The following is an 18,791-nucleotide window of genomic DNA, read 5'->3' on the forward strand; positions in this document are numbered from 1 at the left end:
TCTGTGTGCCATGCCTACAACCCACTGCCCTGGCATAGATCAATCACCCCTCTAGCTGGGTGCAATATACCAGTGGGGAGGGTACAGGTGCATGAGCCCTGCACACCTACAGTGCCCAAGTTCATTCTTAGACATTGTAAGTGCAGTGCTGCCATTAAGACTATATGGTGCTGGGAGTTTGTCATTACGAACTCCACAGCACCATAATGGCTACACTGAGTAGTTTGGTATCAAACTTCCCAGCACATTAAACCAACACTAATGCCAGTGTGGGATTTAATGAAAAATGCACACAGAGGGCATCTTAGAGATGGCCCCTGAAAACAAACTATCACTAGTGTCCCGGCTGAGTGGCTGCTTTCAGCTGTCACCTTCAACAGGTTTCTGGACCCCTGGGTGGAGAGCCTTCTGCTTTCGGGGACCTGATACAATGCACATCATGGGACGAGGTGCAAAGGCTCCTTCCCCAGGATGGGCAGGGTTCACGAAGGGGAAGCTTCAAAAGGTTTGCCACCTTTGTGAGCTTCCCTAGGCCACTTGCTCCTTACAGCAACTGGTCCAAACTGGATCCGGACTCCACTTTGGGCAGGAGAACCGGCAGGAAAAACAAGTGAGGAAGAGAGGTGTGCCCCCTCTGCCGCCTCCACCTCTCAGGTGGGGGAGGAGAGGTGAAGCACTGTTCAGTCCCTGCCATCTTGCATATGGGGGGGGAGGGGAAGGGGGGGGGGGACTCAGCCAACCAGGGAAAGGCTTATGCCCCTCTCAAACTGGAAGGGGGCATAACAGGGGGTTTACCCACCCCAAGGAAGGGACCCACTGGTCCCAACCTTTTTAACTACCTGTAATGCCCCTAAATCTAGTATTTAGAGGCACCCCTGAACCCTGCTTCCTCAGACAAGAACCAACTACAAGAAAAGAAGAAGGACCGAACAGCCGTGCCAAAGCCAACAAGAGGAAGACTCCCACTGACTTGGCCCAGCCCTACCGGCCTGTCTCCACCTCGAACCTGCTCCTGCGAAATCATGTTGTGTCCTGCAGCCAGCAACCTCGAAAACCCCTGAAGACCTGCCTGCCTTCAACCACAGACTGTCTCCCGTGAACACTAGATTTTTCATCAACAACCTCTGGACCCGGCCGGAAACCGGTAATCCGCACCACTCCATTTGCCATCCACGGCCCGAGCTCAAGTGGGCAAGCACCAAGAGGAAATCTCCCTGGTGATCCTGACCAGAGATCCGGCGACCCCTGACCTGCCTCAAGCCTCCAGCAGACGCCTGCAGCCTAAAACCAGAAGGTCCCTCCAACCATGACCAGGAGCTGGTAAGAAGATCCGACCCTAAAAGGCACTTCTGCACCAGACCCCCCCACGGCCTTGGGTGGCCCAACTGACGGTGCATAACCAACCCCCGAAAAATCCCAACTTACCTCTCCAAGTGGTGTTCACACCCATTGAAAACTACAGGGCTTCAGACGCAAAAACAGCACTCTGCACCCGCCAGCCCCAGTGCCGTTGAGGGTGCAACTTTTGTGCTGGCATAAACCCCCATTTGCTCCGAGCTTAAGTCCAGGAGCTTTGCTCCCACAACCCAGCGGTGTGCTCATCAGCAGCCACCAACCGGAGGCTCCCTATCCCCCATTGGAGAACAGCGGGCCGCAGCACCCTGCACCCGGCCGCCTAGTGCCGCTGAGGGTTTAACAAGAGTACATCCTTGACCCTGGGGGACCCCTGAGTCTAACCCAAGAACACCAACTCTCACAACAAAGTACTTACCGTTAAACCGATAACACCATTTTCCTCCATAGGATAACAGAATCTTTTCAAAGAAATACTGTCAAATTGTGGTGTTGAAAAACCTAAAGAAATACTTTAAAAATGTACTACCTCACAAAAACGATTTCACTTACCTGTTAAAAAATGTCTCAGTGTAGTATCCAGCTATACTACACTGTGTAAGAAAAGTAATCTCAAAAATAATTTTACTTAAAATTATATACAAAGTATATGTACAGGATTTACAAAGCATTGCATTTCTCAGTAAGGAATATGCTACTTAACGGTATGCATCTGTTCTTGGCATGTAGGGCGGCTGACATTCATATCTGTGCATAGACCGCCGTCTAGTGTTGTGTCCAGATGATTGCACCTTGTTGTCCTGGAAGAGTCTTCGAAGTATCACGAGATCGGTGACTCCTCCCCTGGACTACAGTGCGCATGGGCATCTTCTCCATCCTCAGATTGTTTTTCGCCATTGTGGTAGAGATGGAGATCAGAAAGTAAGAGATGGCCATGCAAAAGATAATGCTGCAGCTGCAACAGGCACCGGGGAGGAGGGCGGGCGATATGAATGTCAGCAGCCCTACATGCCAAGAACAGATGCATACTGGTAAGTAGCATATTCCGTTCGAGGCATGTGGGCTGCTGGATTCACATCTGTGCATAGACTGTATAGCAGTATCTCCTCTAGCGGTGGTTACCTGTGCCAGCTGCAGCAGTTTGAAAGAGTTTTGAGGACAGCCTGGCCTACAGCAGCTTGCTGCTTTGCTTGGACGTCTACACAGTAGTGTTTTGTGAAAGTGTGTGTGGTAGTCCATGTGGCTGCTCTACATATGTCTTCAAGAGGAATATTCCCTAGGAAAGCCATGGATGCCCCCATTTTGCGCGTAGAGTGTGCTCTTGGGGGACAGTTAACTTGCGTTTAGCTTTTGGATAACATATTTGAATGCATTTCAGGGGCGTAACACAGGCCCCCGCAGCCCCCGCGGTGCGGGGGGGGGCCGAAGCTCCAGGGGTCCCCCTCGGCGCTGCACTCTGCCCGGAGAGCTCCTTGATGAGCCCAGAGGAGACCTCTGCATACCGTGCAGGGAGGCCTCCCCAGCTCAGATGTCTGAAGATCGGACTGCTGAGCTACGTCCTCACGCTCTGGGAATAAAGTATTTTCTATTCTGCATAAATACTTTAATTTTTTTTGCACGTTTGGGCACTGGGAAAATAGAGTGATTTGCACAGAATCACTGAATGTAGAGTGGAGGCGGAGACTTGAACCCTGTTCCTTGGAGCCTAAAGCTAGCAGCTGGGATGACCATTTCTTCATGTTGCAGCCCCCGTTCTTCTCACACCGTCTGCACTTGATTATCTAAGTTGTATCCTTTGGAGAGAGCTCCCAGCATGCGCTGAAGCAGGGATCTTCAGAAACGAAGAAATCTAGCACTGTATCTTTCTTTCCATGATGGATGCTTTTTATGAAGCCGGACCTTGCAGGATGTGCCCACTGGTATAGGACCTCCAGTTTTTAGTGTCCTTTTTCTTTCAATAAAGAGCACGTTGCTTTCGCTGCTCACATTACATGTGACAGCGGACCGGGGCACAAGGAGGCATATCTGCAAGCTATGTCAGGCAGTGTGTTTTAAACGCCCCAAGCTTTGTATAAACCACGTGCATGTATTTGGTGCAGCCTGGCTGAAATTAATAGAGAGCGAGGAGTAACTATCGAAGAGGACTACTGCCCAAGAACACGAAAATACCACTTGTTGGACTGTCATAAGTAGCCACTAGGTACATGGCAAGCTTTGAAATTATAATAAACTCAATGAAAAGCAAACAGGTTTAGAGTTCCTGGCACACCCTGTCCAATGAGCAAAAACTCAAATAAGGCTCACTGTGATCAGTAAAGCAGAGGAAAAAAACAACTGGATTTGTCATCCAGAGGGAAATACCATGTGTTCCACAATGCTTCTGGCACCCTGCAGATATGCTTCTTTACAGTGAGGTGAGGGGTAGGGTTACTTGATTTACTGACTGAAAGCAGGAACAGGATGGAATTTAAATGCTTTTGACCTGTGAATGCAAACACGCTGGCGGTCTTTGAACTGTGAATTAAATGCAATTGTATTGGTGTCCTAACAGGGCACACTGGTGTGTTTGGGAAGAAAAGGTGTGAAAAGCTGTTCCCTTGTAACGTGAAAGACTCCTTGGCAATTTTTATTTAAAGCATTAGTTGTGTTGTTTTGTTCAAATAAAATAACGTGCATTTTATAACTAAAACCAAGCTTGATCAGATATTTCGAATTGCTTTACGACGAAATATAAAGTGAGGCCAAAGAACATAAAACCTCTGAATGTCTCTTCTGTGGTTAGTGGTGATTTAGCAATATTCCTCTTGAGACACAGCATTTAGTACAACCTATATCACTGTGGTTACAAAATAAATATTTGCGTGTCTGTCATTTTAGAGCAATCAATCCATTATTCTTTGCAACAATAACATTTTAATGTTAATATTGCCACCTCAGTGCTACCCAGTTTATTGACACTGGAACATTGAAATGCTAGTTTAATCTTGCAGGACTTAAGCCTATGCTCTTCAGTCAGGTGGCAGACACATCCATAGAACCCAGGCCGTTTACCAAAAATAATGTTGGGCCCAGTTCATATGAGCAGTTCCACAGGGGATGCAAGATGTTTCACATACCCCGCTGGTTGCCTCTACCCACAAGCACGGTGGGTTGTTTGAGGATACAGTTATGTCTTGAGTACAGCCAGTCCAGGGTGTTTGCTGCTCTTTGTCCCGTGAACAAAATGAGACAGTTGGTGAGGATGACCTCTGCAGACACCGAGGCATGGAAGAGCAGGAAAGCTGTTCTGGTGTAGCCCTGCGAGGTGCAGCTTCCCGCAAGGTGCATGTGATAATGTGGCTGAACCAGGGACATAACCCAGGCTCCCACATCCCCCGCGCTCTGGGGTGGGGGGCCCTCAGCACAGTACTCAGCACTGAGAGCTCTAGATTAACTCCAGAGCAGGGGCCCCTCAGTGTACCTTGCAGGGGGGTCCCCTCAACTTTCGTTACGCCACTGATGCATTTAACTATCCATCTGGCTATTCCTGACTTTGATATGGGATTTCCTTTATGTTGTGGTGAAAAAGCAACAAATAATGGTTTTGTTTTTCTTAATGATTTAGTTCTGTCCACATAATAAGGCAGAGCTCTCTTTACATCTAGTGTGTGTAGGGCTCTTTCAGCTACCGACTGGATTTTGGAAGAACACTGGCAGTTCTATTGATTGAATAATATGGAAAGTGGATATGACCTTTGGCTTGAACTTAGGCTTTGTTCTAAGTACTACCTAGTTAGCATGCATCTGCATGAAGGGTTCTTGAATCGTTAGTGCCTGCAGTTCACTAACTCGCCTGAGTGAAGTAATGGCAATCAAGAATGCCACCTTCCATGTTAAGAACTGCAATTCGCATGTGTAGAGTTTCGAAAGGAGGCCCCTTGAGTCTGGTGAGAATTTACATTTAGGTTCCAGACTGGTAAAGGGGCTGTCTTGAAGGAATCACTCTTTTGAGACCCTCCATAAAAGCCTTGATTGCAGGTACCGGAAACAGTGAAAGGTGCTGTCTGTTTTGGAGATATGCTGCAATTCCAGCGAGGTGTAGTCTTATAGAAGAGTATGCTAGGTTGCATCTTTGAAGATGCAGTAGGTAGCATATACTGTTCTGTATGGAAGCAACTAATGGGTTGATTTGGTTATTGGTGCAGTAAATACCAAATCTCCTACATTTGGCTGCATAACATGCTCTAGTAGTTGGTCTCCTTGCCTCCCTAATGATATTCATGGAGTCTGGAGGCAAGTTAAGGTATCCGAATTCTAAGACTTCAGAAGAGAGATCGCTAGGTTCATCTGATTGGGATCTGGGTGTCTGATTTCTCCATGGTTCTGAGTTAGAAGATGGGGTGCGAGGCGTAGCCTTTGATGAGGAACAACTGAAAGCTCCAGGAACGTGGTGTGCCATGGCGGTCTCGCCCATGTGGGAGCAACTAGGATCATGGCGAGTGAATGATGCCGTAGCTTGCGTGCCACCAGCGGAATTAGTGGTGCTGGGGGAAAAGCGTACGCAAATCTGCCTGACCAGTTCATCCATATCGCATTGCCCTGTGACAACGGATGTGGGAACCTGGCGGCAAAGTACTGGCATTTCGAATTTTCTTTTGTGGCAAACAGGTCTATTTCTGGGTGACCCCACTTTTTGAAGAATGGCTGGAGAACTTGGGGGTGAATCTCCCATTCGTGTAGTTGTTAGCTGTGTCTGCTGAGCAGATCCGCTATTTGATTGTCTTTGCCTGGGAGGTGTTCTGCCAGGAGAAAGATGTTTTTTTAGAATTGCCCACTTCCATATGCTCTGTGCCAAGTGGGACAGCTGTGGAGAGTGTGTTCCTCCCTGTTTCTGGATGTAGTACATGGCTGCCATGTTGTCTGTCCGGATCAACACAGTCTTGCTGCACAAGTATTTTTGGAATGCTTTCATGGCTAGGAATATTGCTAGCAACTCTAGTTTGTGGATATGCAGTTTATTTTGTTTGATTGTCCATAGCCCTTGGACTGCGTATTGCAGTAGGTGGGCTCCCCAACCTGTCAGTGATGCGTCCGCTGTTCGTACTAGTTGTGGAACTTGCTCTTGGAACAGTCGCCCTTTGGAAAGGTTTTGTGGGTTCCGCCACTGCAGAGAGTTGTAAGTGCGACGGTCTACCAACACTAGGTCTTTTAGTTGTCCTTGAGCTTGGTTCCACTGCCGTGCTAGGCATTCTTGCAATGGACGCATTTGAAGTCGGGCATGGGGGACAAGGAATATGCAGGAGGCCATCATGCCTATGAGCTGCATGAAGACCCGAGCTGGCAACGAGTGTTGTGGCAGAAATTTGCCAATGAGCATCTGCATGCTGGCAATCCTGGCTGAGTTTGAATATGCCTTTGCCACTGAGGTATCTATCGTAGCTCCCAGATACTGTTGTGTGTGGGATGGTTGTAGATGCGATTTCGGGTAGTTTATTGAGAAACCTAGGCTGTGTAGCAGCTGAAGTGCGTGAGACGTGTTTCGTAGACACTGTTTGTACGATTTTGCTTGTATTAGCCAATCGTCTAGGTATGGGAACACGTGGATGTGTTGCCTCCTGAGATGTGCAGCTTCTGTCGCTAAGCATTTTGTAAATACTCTTGGAGCCGTGGTTACCCCGAAGGGGAGAACCTTGAATTGGTAGTGTTGACTTTCTATTGTGAACCGGAGATATTTTCTGTGAGCTGGGTATGTGAAAATACGCATCCTTGAGGTCCAATGTTGCTGGGAAGTCTCCTTGCTGTAGCAACAAGAGCACTTGCTGTAGTGTGATCATATGGAAGTGCTCCGACAGTATGTATTGATTTAGGGGTCTGAGGTCCAATATTGGTCTGAGGGAACCGTCCTTCTTGGAAATAAGGAAGTATAGTGAGTATACTCCTGTCCCTTGATGTTGGAAAGGGACTGGCTCTATGGCCCCCGTTTCCAGCATGCATTTCACCTCTTGTTGTAGCAGGGTGATGTGTTCTTTGGACATGGGACGGTGTCTGGGTGGTATGTTTGTTGGAGTAGAAGTGAGTTCTAGGCAATAACCATACTGGATAATTTGTCTCACCCACCTGTCTGTGGTAATTGTGTTCCAGACTGGTAGGAATGGTTGGATTCTGCATCCGACCGGTGTTAAATGGTCTGGAGGTAGTGTGATGAAGTCACTGTTTTGCGGCAGTGGAGGCTCTGGTGTTATTGCCCCCACGTCCTCTTCCCTTATTATTGTTGCCCCTATAACCTCCTCTGTTGGAGTTCTTGTTAAAGGAATCTTGGGTGTTGCTTTTGTATGTGGACGAGGTTTGTTAAGTATTGCCTCGGGTAGCTGCTATGTATGAGGAGCGTCGAAAGAACCTCTGTTGTTGAAACTGCAATGCGCCCATTGATTTTGCAGTTTCTGTATCCTTTTTCATTTTGTCTAAAATGGTGTCAACTGCAGGGCCAAAAAGGAAGTCTTGATTGACTGGTTGGTTAAGAATGGTGGATTGCACCTAGTTCTTAAAGCCAGAAATAGGTAGCCATGCATGTCTTCGTAGTAAGACGCTAGTGTTAATGGACCTGGCTGCAGTGTCAGCTGCGTCAAGCGCACATTTAATGGAGGCATTTGTAATAAATTTCCCCTCCTGTATGAGGTCATTAGCTTGGGCTTTGAAACGCTCGGGCAGGTGTTGCATTAAACTTTCAAGCTGGTCATAGTGAGTCTAGTAACGAGCTAGAAGAGCTTGTGTATTTGCAATTCTCCATGAATTGGAGGCCTGTGATGCTACCCTTTTACCCGAGGCCTCAAGTATTTTGGACTCCTTATTAGGAGGTGGAGCTTCTCCTGTTGTCTGTGAGTTGGCCCTTTTGCGTGCATTAGCCACTACTAGGGAATCTAATGGTAACGGACCTCTAATATAAGTAGGGTCTGTAGGGGCTGCTGTATATTTCTTTTCAATCCTGGGATTGGTTACGCGTGCCCTGGCTGGATCTTTAAAGAGATCTGGCGCAGCACGCACCCTGCTGAAAATCCCGCGTACCCAGTCGGCCAAACCTGCTCTAAAAAGTCTCCACTGGCTGCCAGTGAGGCAGAGAGTGGCCTTTAAGGCGCTATGCTTGGCGCACCGCGCCTTTTGGAAAATGGGCCCTGCCATAAACACAGACCTGGTCACCCCCTATCACCCTAAGAGGAACCTTCGGTCGACGGAGGCATTCCTCGCCGTTGTCCACAGAGTGAAGCGAGCCAGGTCTGGAGGCAGGTTGTTCTCCGTGAACACCGCCAGGCTCTGGAATGCTCTTCCCATCTCACTCCGCTCCAACCCAGACCTCCTCGCATTCCGGAAAAATCTAAAGACACTGCTGTTTGCTCAATCCTATGTACCCTAGCTCCTTCCAGTCACTTCCCTTCAACCCAGCGCTTGGACGCCTGCGGGCAGCAATCGCGCTCAATAAATACTGTTACAATACAATACAATACAATACAACACAATACAATACAATTTAATACCCCTTTTAACATAGGAAGGGTTCTTACATTTTTTTCTGAAGTAGGGAATGCATCAAATAAAAAATCTTCGTCTATAGGGTCATTGTGCATGTCTAAGTTGTGGTACTGCGCTGCCCTATCTATTAACTGGTTGAAGACAATAGTGTCATTGGTAGGTGACGGTCTTGTTGGGTATGAGGAGGTGTCCGGGATGGGATGTGTGTCATATGGATCAGTTGGCTCCCCCCATGGTTCATCTTGAGGGTTGGGATCCTCTGGATAGTCATAATCATGTTGAAGATCTTCTCCAGTGTCACCCTCATTGTCCCCAGAGTGCGTAGGAGAATAAGGATCAAAAGGCGTAGTAGGCATAGTAGGATAGAAAGGAATGAAGGGTCTGGATGGGTAAATCCCAAAGTCCTTATGCTTTAGAGGAATGGGGGAATGAGAGTCCATGTCCAATGGCCTCTTCCTCCTGTGTAGGATTGTGACTTAACCAGTCTCAGGGTTTATATAAATTTTTGCCTGATCTTCGGATGGATCTGGATGGAAGAGTTCTTCTTACACTGTCCGTGGCTGTGTCTTTGACTTCTTTGGCTTAGTATTTTTTGGATTGACTATTGCCTTCGGGTCGATAACCTTTCTTGATTCGACGACTTTCGGCGCCTTATTGTTCTCTCTCAGCTCGGCCTCTTTATTCGGGTCGACGAGTGATTGCGGATCGACCGGATCTTCAGGTTCGACACGCTTTCTGTGCTCAACAGGTTTTTTAGGTGGACTGTCTTTTGTCGAGTTGAAGACTTTTTTCGGATCGACTGGCGTTTTAGGAGCACTTGTTTTTGATTCGATGCCTTTCTTTGGTTCGATAACCTCTGGCTGGACCACAGGCTTCGGCACAACGCCCTTTGTGTCGACGACCTTCTTCGGTTAGACTACCTTCAGCGCAGCGGCCTTCTTTGGCTCAACGGCCTTCTTTGGTTCGACGCCCTTAGGCTCGACGGCCTTCTTCGGGTCGACGCCCTTAGGCTGTATGGCCTTCTTCGGTTCGACGACCTCTTTAGGATCTCGAACCTTCTTTCGGATAACGTTACTTGGACCTAGGGTCTCTGAAGGCCTAATCTTTGTTTTCGGAGTCGAGCCGGACAGCGGGGCTGCTGAATGATGTTTTGGATCTTGGCTAAGGCCTTTAGGCGATGCCTCGACCGGAGCCTTCGGTAACAGGGTAATCGGTGTCGGGGGCAGTGTACTCAAGATTTGCCCCGGTGGGATTTCGTCATCTGAGTCAGATTAGTCCTCGACGGTGACTATCTCTAGATCCGAATCTTGCGCTTCTGGAAGATCTTGTTCATCCTTGAAGATGTTGTCTGGTTCCGGTGCCTGTCGCTACATCTCTTGCCTAGCAGCCCGTCGAATATGGATAGTTTTCTTCGACCGGAATTGGGCAAAGGCTGGGCAGGTTTCTTCCTTGTGGTCTGGTGATGGAGACTTATTGCATACTGTGTGTTTGTCAGTATGCGGGAACTTTGAGTGGCATTGTGGGCACCTTTTGAACGGGCTCCTTTCCATCGACAGCAGGCCCAAGTGGCGTCGAAAAGGCCCAACGGCCCACGTCTACAACTGGATCGGGATGGAAAGTTTGATTGAGTCAAGAAGTACCGAGCGAGAATACCGTCGAAGTCGAACGCCTTTGAGCCTCTAGAAAAGTTAATTTGGATTCCGAAGTTGGAGTATAGGAATAACATCTGAACCCAATTGCGGAAAAAAACAATCTGAGGATGGAGAAGATGCTCATGCGCACTGTAGTCCAGGGGAGGAGTCACCTATCTCGTGATACTTCGAAGGACTCTTCCAGGACAACAAGGTGCAATCACCCGGACCCAACACTAGGCGGCGATCTATGCGCAGATATGAATTCAGCAGCCCACATGCCTCAAACCAATACTTTAAGTCAAAGCAAAGTGCATATACAATTACAATCCAAACTGTGTTAAAACTGAATACTTACTGCAAAGTATGTATCACTTACCTGTGCCAGGCTTGATTGGCTCTTGGAAATAAAATAAAGAATATTTATAGACAAAAACAATTGGTCTGAAGTTCAGTCTTTGAGTGTGTGAATTCATTTGCAGACAGTTTGTCAACAAATGCTCAATACGGAACTCTGATAAAGTCTTACTGCTCGACTACACTTCCGCAAATAGAGAGTAAGCTATCTAACTTTACTTCTGCCTACCTTTTGAGTTCCACTGGACTCAGTGTACTCTATACCTCACTTTTGTATAGTATATACAGAGCCAGCTTCCTACAGAGGTCGTCCAATGCTGGCACACGTCAGGATTGCCGGGGGGACTTTGATGGGTTTTAAGGCCACCCAGCTGTGGGCCTCAGGTGCGGAGGACTCTGATCCGGCTGGATCTGGAGTCAAGTCTTGGGTTGCTGTTGGACAAATCCTGCATCCACGGGAGATCAGAGTTCTTTAGGTAGTCAGGGCAGGTCTCCAGGGGATTTGGAGGCTGCTGGCTACAGGACATGCAAGGTTCAGCTCGTAGGAGTTCAAATCAGACAGGGTAGTGGGACTGGCATTTGTTGTTGTCCAATTCTGCAGCACAGTTCTTTGGTCCTTGTCGAATCTGAAGAGGCAAGGTTCAGAGATGCACAGAAAGACCAGATTTAGGGGGTGTTACAGGGGTGTGCAGGTTGCATGTAAATCACTGGAGGGTAACTTCCTTTAGAAAAAATGGCTTTAGGCCACTAGAATTACAGGTGAAAGAAAGCCTTAACTCCTTAGAAGAATAAATATAAAGAGGTGAGGGGGGGAAAGTTGCTCTTCGTTAGAGACGTGCCCTTACACACCCAGACGGGTGTCATGCTTCATCATTGGGCATTGATCCTCGTGGGGGCGGCGCTGCTGTACCCCACGGACCCCGCTAGAGGGCTATTTGTCAGATATTTTTTAGAGAAACACCACAGTGGGGAGTGGTATGGGCGAGTTAAAAATATTGTACTAGTTTCCAGAAAATTTTTATTCTGGGGTCCGCACAATATGGTTAAAAATTGGGGTCAAGAGGAATACTCTTGATTTGGTTGTCAGAGTTGGGAGTATTTTCCTTCTGCGTATCTCGGCGCTAGTAAAAGTGGTTATATCAGGTCAACATTGTTCAACGCCTATTGTGGTCCTTAATGGAGTTTCTTCAGGCCCGTGCAAACTTTTTAAAAAGTGAGATACAGGGGTTTGAGACGGCGACACTCAATACACCCTGTAGTAATACCTAGATTCAGGTGTGTGGTCTGGGCGACTCTGCACCCGAACAAGATTGACGACCTTTGTATCAATATTTAAGCCCAAAAGTCGTTTATGGAAGCCTCATCCGCGAAGAGCGCGACCCGAGAGGTTTACAGTGACGTCTGAATGTGACCAGTTACCTGCCCACCGCCGCTCACACTCGCTGTGTGCACTGCAGGCTTGGGGACGAAGGTCTTCTGGAGATGACCACTGGTTGGAGAGATAAGTTGGGATGCTGGGACACAGTTGGTTGGGCCACCCAAGGCAGTGGAACGTCATGTGCAGGGGTGTCTAGGCGTCAGGGTTTGCTTACCAGCTCTGGTCGCGGTCGGGGGGATCCTTCAGAAAGGGGCAGCAGACTTCGATTGGAGATTAGAGGAAAGTCAGATAATCAGATCTCATGTTAGGATCTCTGGGGTGTTGGGCCAATCGGGCTGTAGGCGTTCAGACTTGCGGGTTTGGTAGGAGCCAGAATCTGTGGGTGAGCAAATCCGGTGCTCACTCAAGACAACGTATTTGACTTGAAAGGCAGGGCAGGTACTCCAGGTTCTTGGGGTTGCTGGCTGCAGGACACACCAGGACTTTACTGGAGCAGGTTCGAGGAAGAGACAGGTCGGGAGGGTAGAGGCCAAGTCATTGACTGTCCTCTTCATAGTTTCAGCATGGCTTCTTCGGTCCTTCTCTTTTTGTTGATTCTTGTCTGAGAAGGCAAGGTACAAGGTTGCCCCTAAATATTAGTTTTAGGGGTGTTACAAGTAAGAAAAGGTTGGGACCAATGGCTCAAACCCTTCGGGTGGGTACACCTCCTATTATGCCACCCTCCAGTGGGAGGTGGGCATATGCCTCTAGTTGGTTGGGTCCCCCCACCTGCAAGATGGCGGGGACAGAGTTGTGCTTCACCTCGCCAGGGTGGCACAATAAGTTCTGTAGCCCTTATAGGCATTCCCTGGCCACAGTGCCCTTGGTACCTATGGTACCATTTAAGAGGGACTGACCTGTGGCCAAAGAGTGCCAATCGAGATTTGTCTTAATGCAGTTTTAGGGAAAGAAGATAGGCCCTGCGTACCTGTTTGGCAGGAACCCAGGGCACACTCAGTCAAATTACATCAGCAGTTTGGCAAAAAGTGGGGCAACATTAAAAAAGAGCGCACTTTCTTACACCATGCAAAATAGGCACTTTCCTGTGTCAGTAGGTCAGTCTTGGTGGTGTTGGTGTCCAGGTTGGACACTGAACAAGCCTTTGTTGCTGCCATCGGTCCCCCGGTTATTGGTGAAGGGTGGCTCCTGGATTCTCCAAACTTGGTGGGGGGGAGACTGACCTGATCTCCTGGAGCACGGTGTTCTCCTGGGTGGCAGCTGTGGCGGTGGCGGACAGCAGGTGAACCAGACATTGTGGTCGGTGCCTGCAGGCCAGTAACCCCTCCACTTCAAGGGAAGATGCGGACGGGTCGGGGGAATGCTGGCAGCCCTCAGAAGCTTTAGAAAGATGCACAGCTCCAGGTGGAATTAGGTCTTCTCAATTGTCGAGACAAAAGCCTGCAGGCAGGGTTTGGCGTCAAGGCAACGGCTAGTCTTAAGTTCTTGCATTCCTTGGCTCTTCCTTGTCTTCCTCCTTGGGTCAGATGAATCTGTTTCCCTGGTGACAGGTGGCCACCAAAATACTGTATTTAGGGGCGTTAAAGGGAGTAAAGGGTAGTAGCCAATGTGCTACTTACCCAATGGGCCACTACACCCCCTGTATGAGCACTTTTTTTTCGGAAGTGGGCAAAGCACTGCCCCAGAATCCTATTTCCACCTAAACAAGATGGTGGAATCCTTTCGTGGTGTACATCAGGCAGTCCACCTGAGGGCTGTGACTAGCCTAGTGGTGTACAAATGCCTACTGCATAGCTAATTTCTTTCCTGTCCTGGTGCCAAATGGGCCCCAAAGAACGGGGTGGCAACTACCAGGTCTTAGGGATGCCCGGGTCGCCTCCCCCCCTGCCCCATCACTTCATGCGGCATGGTGTCAGGATCTTTACTTTAAGTGATCACAAAACTCAACTGTCAATGTCAGCTCAATGCTGGCATCAAGTGTTTCCTTTAATTCAATGCTTCAACAGCAGTAAAAAAAAAGTCTGAGCCAGATGGAAAGGGAGGTAAAAAGGATCTGAGATTGCATCTATATCCTGGAGCATGACGGATGTCAGGGGGGGGCATCACAAGTCACCCTGAAATACTCATGCTTGGAAGAAAGTCAACTCGAAACACTAGATGGCAGGAGTGCGCACAGCATATGATCAGATGCTGCAAATCTAAAGAATGAGTGGATTAGCTGCTGCAAACATTTGGTGGTGTTCAGTGCTTCAACCTATCACAGCTGGAACTAGAACAAAGTGTGGTACAAGTGCATCCTAAAGCAGAAAATGGGGCAAAGTTCTATTGTTTCAAGTGCTGAGAGGTGGTAGTGAGTATACACCTATTGCCTTCGAGCTGCAACTTCATGCAGGGGCTTCCTGCCTATTACTGCGTGTTAACATAGGTCAGGGTCTTCCAGTGTCTGTTAGTTATGTTCTGGGGGGTCATCTCCTTGGATTTGGCAAGTTTTCTGCTCTGTAACTCTTCCCTCTCTCCGGCAGGTGAATCTCAGATTCCGGCGTTCCTTGTCTTTGTCAAAGAAGCCCCTGCATGAAGTTGCAGCTCGAAAGCAATTGGTGTATAGACGTCCTACCACCTAACTGTTCAGCCCTGAAGACCTCAATATGATACATTGGTGCTAATTGGAGACGGTCGAAACACGTTGGCATCTGTATTTATAGTGGTTTGGAGCAAAAACCACAAAAAAAGAAATAGACTTACCCGTTTGGCAATTAAAAGTGGAATGATTTCCGCCCCCACTGCTTTATATGGTGTAAATAATCTCCGACCCTATATAGGACTTGCAAATCAGGGTACACCGAAGGCAAAGAGGTACATGGTTCCTTTGAGAGGACGCTACTAGCTAACCCTGATTTCGTGAACCATCTTAAAAACTGGGCTCAGGGCTACTTTGACATAAATAGATATAGTGCTTCCCGTAATACAGTTTGGGATGCCTTTAAGGCGGCACTAAGAGGGGAGACCATAAGTTTTACAGTCTCTCAAAGGAAAAAAGCGTGCGAGATGCACGACTCCCTAATGGGCCAGTTAACTCAGGGAGAAGAACAATACCTGAAGGATATTGTGCAGGGGAGGAACTCAAGTGAAAGTGCTAGTAAGATTCTAGCACTGAAGGCAGAAATATATAAAGTAGATGCTCAGAGAAGCGCCGACAATTACCAGACGTCTAGGGGTAAAATGTACGAGACAGGGGAACAAGCTGGCAAGCTATTGGCTTTGAGAATCCGACAAGGGGCTAGTAAAAACCATATTGCTAAGATTCAGGCGGGTAATCAAGTCTATACGGATCCATAAGGTATTAGGCAGGTTTTCAAGGAGTTCTACCAAAATGTTATCAATTAGAGGCCAGAGCAAACCCCTCTAGTCTGGCTTTTGAGGATCTCGGGCACTCACTATCCGATCTTGAGAGGAATATACTAGATAGGGATATCGCACTAGACAAAGTCTTGATGGCTATCCAGAACTCACCATCCGGCAAAGCCTGCGGGCCCGATAATATCTCCGCTGAAGTATATAAAAGTTTGCATGCAATATTGGCCCCAATGCTGTTGGACGTATTTTCTGGCATTGTATGGACTGGAATTACCCCAACTTCCTGGAGAGAAACGAATATTATAGTGTTCCATAAAAAGGGTAAAAAGAGGGAGGACCCAGGGTCGTACCGCCCGATATCCCTCATAAATGCAGATACGAAAATGTATGCAAAGGTCATGGCTAATAGGCTGGGAAGGGTCATAGGCGGGCTGGTCTCCCCCTGGCAGCAAGGGTTCATCCCGGGGAGGGGTACAACAGACCATATAAGAAGTGTCATCACCCTGTTTGATGCCCTTGCTGCCTCGGGGGGCGGCTTGCCATGATCCTTCTCGATGCCGAAAAAGCCTTTGACCGGGTGACCTGGTCGTATTTGTGGGGGATATTGGAGAGGCGGGGCTTGGGCCCTAAAATAATCAAGGCTATAAGGGTGATGTATGTTGACCCTTGCGCAAGCATACAGTTAATGGGAGGAGCCTCGGATAAGATCTTTATCTCTCAGGGGACACGACAGAGGTGTCCCTGCTCCCCAATTCTCTTCGCTCTATACATTGACCTGATAATCAGAGAGATTCTGGGCAGCAGGGGCTTCAGTCCAATTATAGTCTAGGTATGAGACCAAATTGTTGGCCTATGCTGACTACCTGGCGGTCTTAACCACAGAACCCGTTTGCTGTGATGCGCGATTTGGAGGCAATAACTGCTGAGTTCGGTTGAGTCTCAGGCTATTTACTTAATGTAAACAAGACCCAGATTGTGTGCACTAGTAACATCACTAAGCACGATTGCAGATATACAGACTCAGAAACCTATCTGGGGGTTAAATTTAGCCCGGCAGTGGATTCTATTGTTAAAGAGAACTATGAACCACTGATTGACTCAGTTACGGCAGAGCTAAAACTGATAGATACTATCCATCTGTCACTAATAGGCAGAATTAATGTTTTAAAGATGACCAGGATGCCAAAATTTTTGTATCTATTCCGATCTATTCCGTTAATGCTTGGTGAGAACGTTCTCAAATCCATAGAAAGAACTTTTAGCAAGTTCCTGTGGCAGTATGGAAAGACAAGACGCTCATTAAAAAATCTAGCGCTACCACAGGAACGAGGTGGGTTGGGCGCCCCTAACATTAGGTGCTATCTTTTAGCCTCCCTGTTTAGTCAAATGGCGATACTGTTGGTTAACCCGACAGTACACTCTCATACACTCCCAGGCAGCCATGCACCACCCACTATTTATGAACTATTGCTGGGGAAGGAGGCAGAGGGTTTACTGTTACGTAATACTGCTCGTCGATATTATAATCAAAAAAGATACAAGGTATCGGACACAGCATGGTGGGTCTGGAAAGAAGTTAAGAAGCCCTTGGGCATTTTGAAATATAATTATTATACACCACTATGGAGGTCCAAGCTCCTTCCCTACCGGAGTATTGATGGAGGGGGGGCATTGTGGGACTCATTAGGAGTTCGCAGAATAGGGGATGTTTAGGATGGCACCGCCCTAATGGGGTTTGCCGAACTACAACAGAAATATGGTCTGGAAGCAAGTCACAGCTTCAAGTTTATGCAAATACACCAAACGCTGATGGCCATTAGACCTCGACTTAACCCAGGAGGGAGAATCAAGATTCTTGACTATGTCTTGGGCGGGGGGACCAGGATCGGTATGATCTATGAGACCCTTTCGGATACATTGCAAGAGAATATGGAAAAGGTTGAGGCCTCTTGGGCGGCTAAACTCGGGGACCCGGATGTGGATCTGGATAGATCACTGCGATTGGCACGCAGTTTATTTTGGTCCACAAACCTAAGGGCACAACACTACAAGACATTATTTATGTTGTACTTCACTCCTGCGAAGCTTTTTGAGTGGGGGAAAAGAGATGATGACAGGTGCCCCCGGTGCTCGGTGGGACCGGGCAATTTAATTCATATGTTTTATGATTGCAGTGCTTTGAAAATGCTTATCTTGGTAATGGAAAAATTTTGGAAGGGGCTGCTAGGGACCAAAGTTACCCTATCCCCGGTCCTGATGATCTTTGGACTAGAGTCTATTCTAAAGCTTAATAAAGAGGAAGAAGCTTTTGTATTTATCGGAGTCTCTGTCCTAAAAATATTGGTAGCTGCACGGTGGAAAGACCTTAGTGCTCCCTCATTTCAGATGTGGCTATCTACTACTTGGTATTCATAACATTAAAGCCGCTCTATACTCCCGAAGGGGTAGGAAGTTGAGGGAACTGGGGCGGAACTCGTGGGCCCCGCTTAAAAGCTGGAGGGACGCTAGAATGACTTAGATTCCGCTTCTTTAATTATCTATTTGGGCTTCCTGTCTTTCATACTGTGACAATTGTTGATCAGATCTTTTATTGTATATGTCATTTAGGATGAATGGTTCTAACTGATTCTAAAGATGTAATTCGCTGTAAAGGAAAACTGTTTTTTTAAATGAGTTATTTTTTGTATACACATGATTTCAATTTTAATAAAAAAAGAAAGAAAAAAAGGAAGAAAAAAAAAAAAGGAGGTACATGGTCCCGGTGAGATGTATTGTAAACGGAAGTAGGACAAACAAGAGACAGGCATTCCATGTCAAATTTATGATTGAATCATACTAAAGCATTTAGTGTTCATCATTCAAAGTTGTATGATATGTGTTATGTATAACTATAATCATTTCTAATCGCACCAGGAAAGGATTCAACTGTGTATATGTTGTATAATTTGATGCTTTGTGTATATATATATATATATATATATATATATATATATGTGTTTTGTATAGATTTGAACCTAGGAGATGTATAAAAAATTCTTTGAAATGAAGGACTTTCTCAATTTGTAAAAATATTGAATGATAAGCATAAAACTATTTGTTCGAGCCCTTAGTCAATAAAAAGGACTTATGTGGCAATAGAAAAGAGTGTAATCAAGAGGTGGAAGAGAGGCGCCATCAAGGTTGCTCACCGTTGCTCAAGGGGGAGGAGAATGGAAACG

At 47.2% G+C, this 18,791-nt stretch overlaps 1 protein-coding gene across 1 annotated transcript in view; it reads right to left on the reverse strand.

Annotated features, from left to right (window-relative positions):
* LOC147672106 (mediator of RNA polymerase II transcription subunit 13-like) overlaps nt 1-18,791 on the reverse strand; it is a 465,300-nt gene that overhangs the window by 65,729 nt on the left and 380,780 nt on the right. The gene's annotated exons all lie outside the window — the stretch shown is intronic.

Source organism: Lissotriton vulgaris, unplaced genomic scaffold, assembly GCF_964263255.1.
Source record: "Lissotriton vulgaris unplaced genomic scaffold, aLisVul1.2 SCAFFOLD_1429, whole genome shotgun sequence".
NCBI classification, from domain to species: Eukaryota; Metazoa; Chordata; class Amphibia; order Caudata; family Salamandridae; genus Lissotriton; species Lissotriton vulgaris.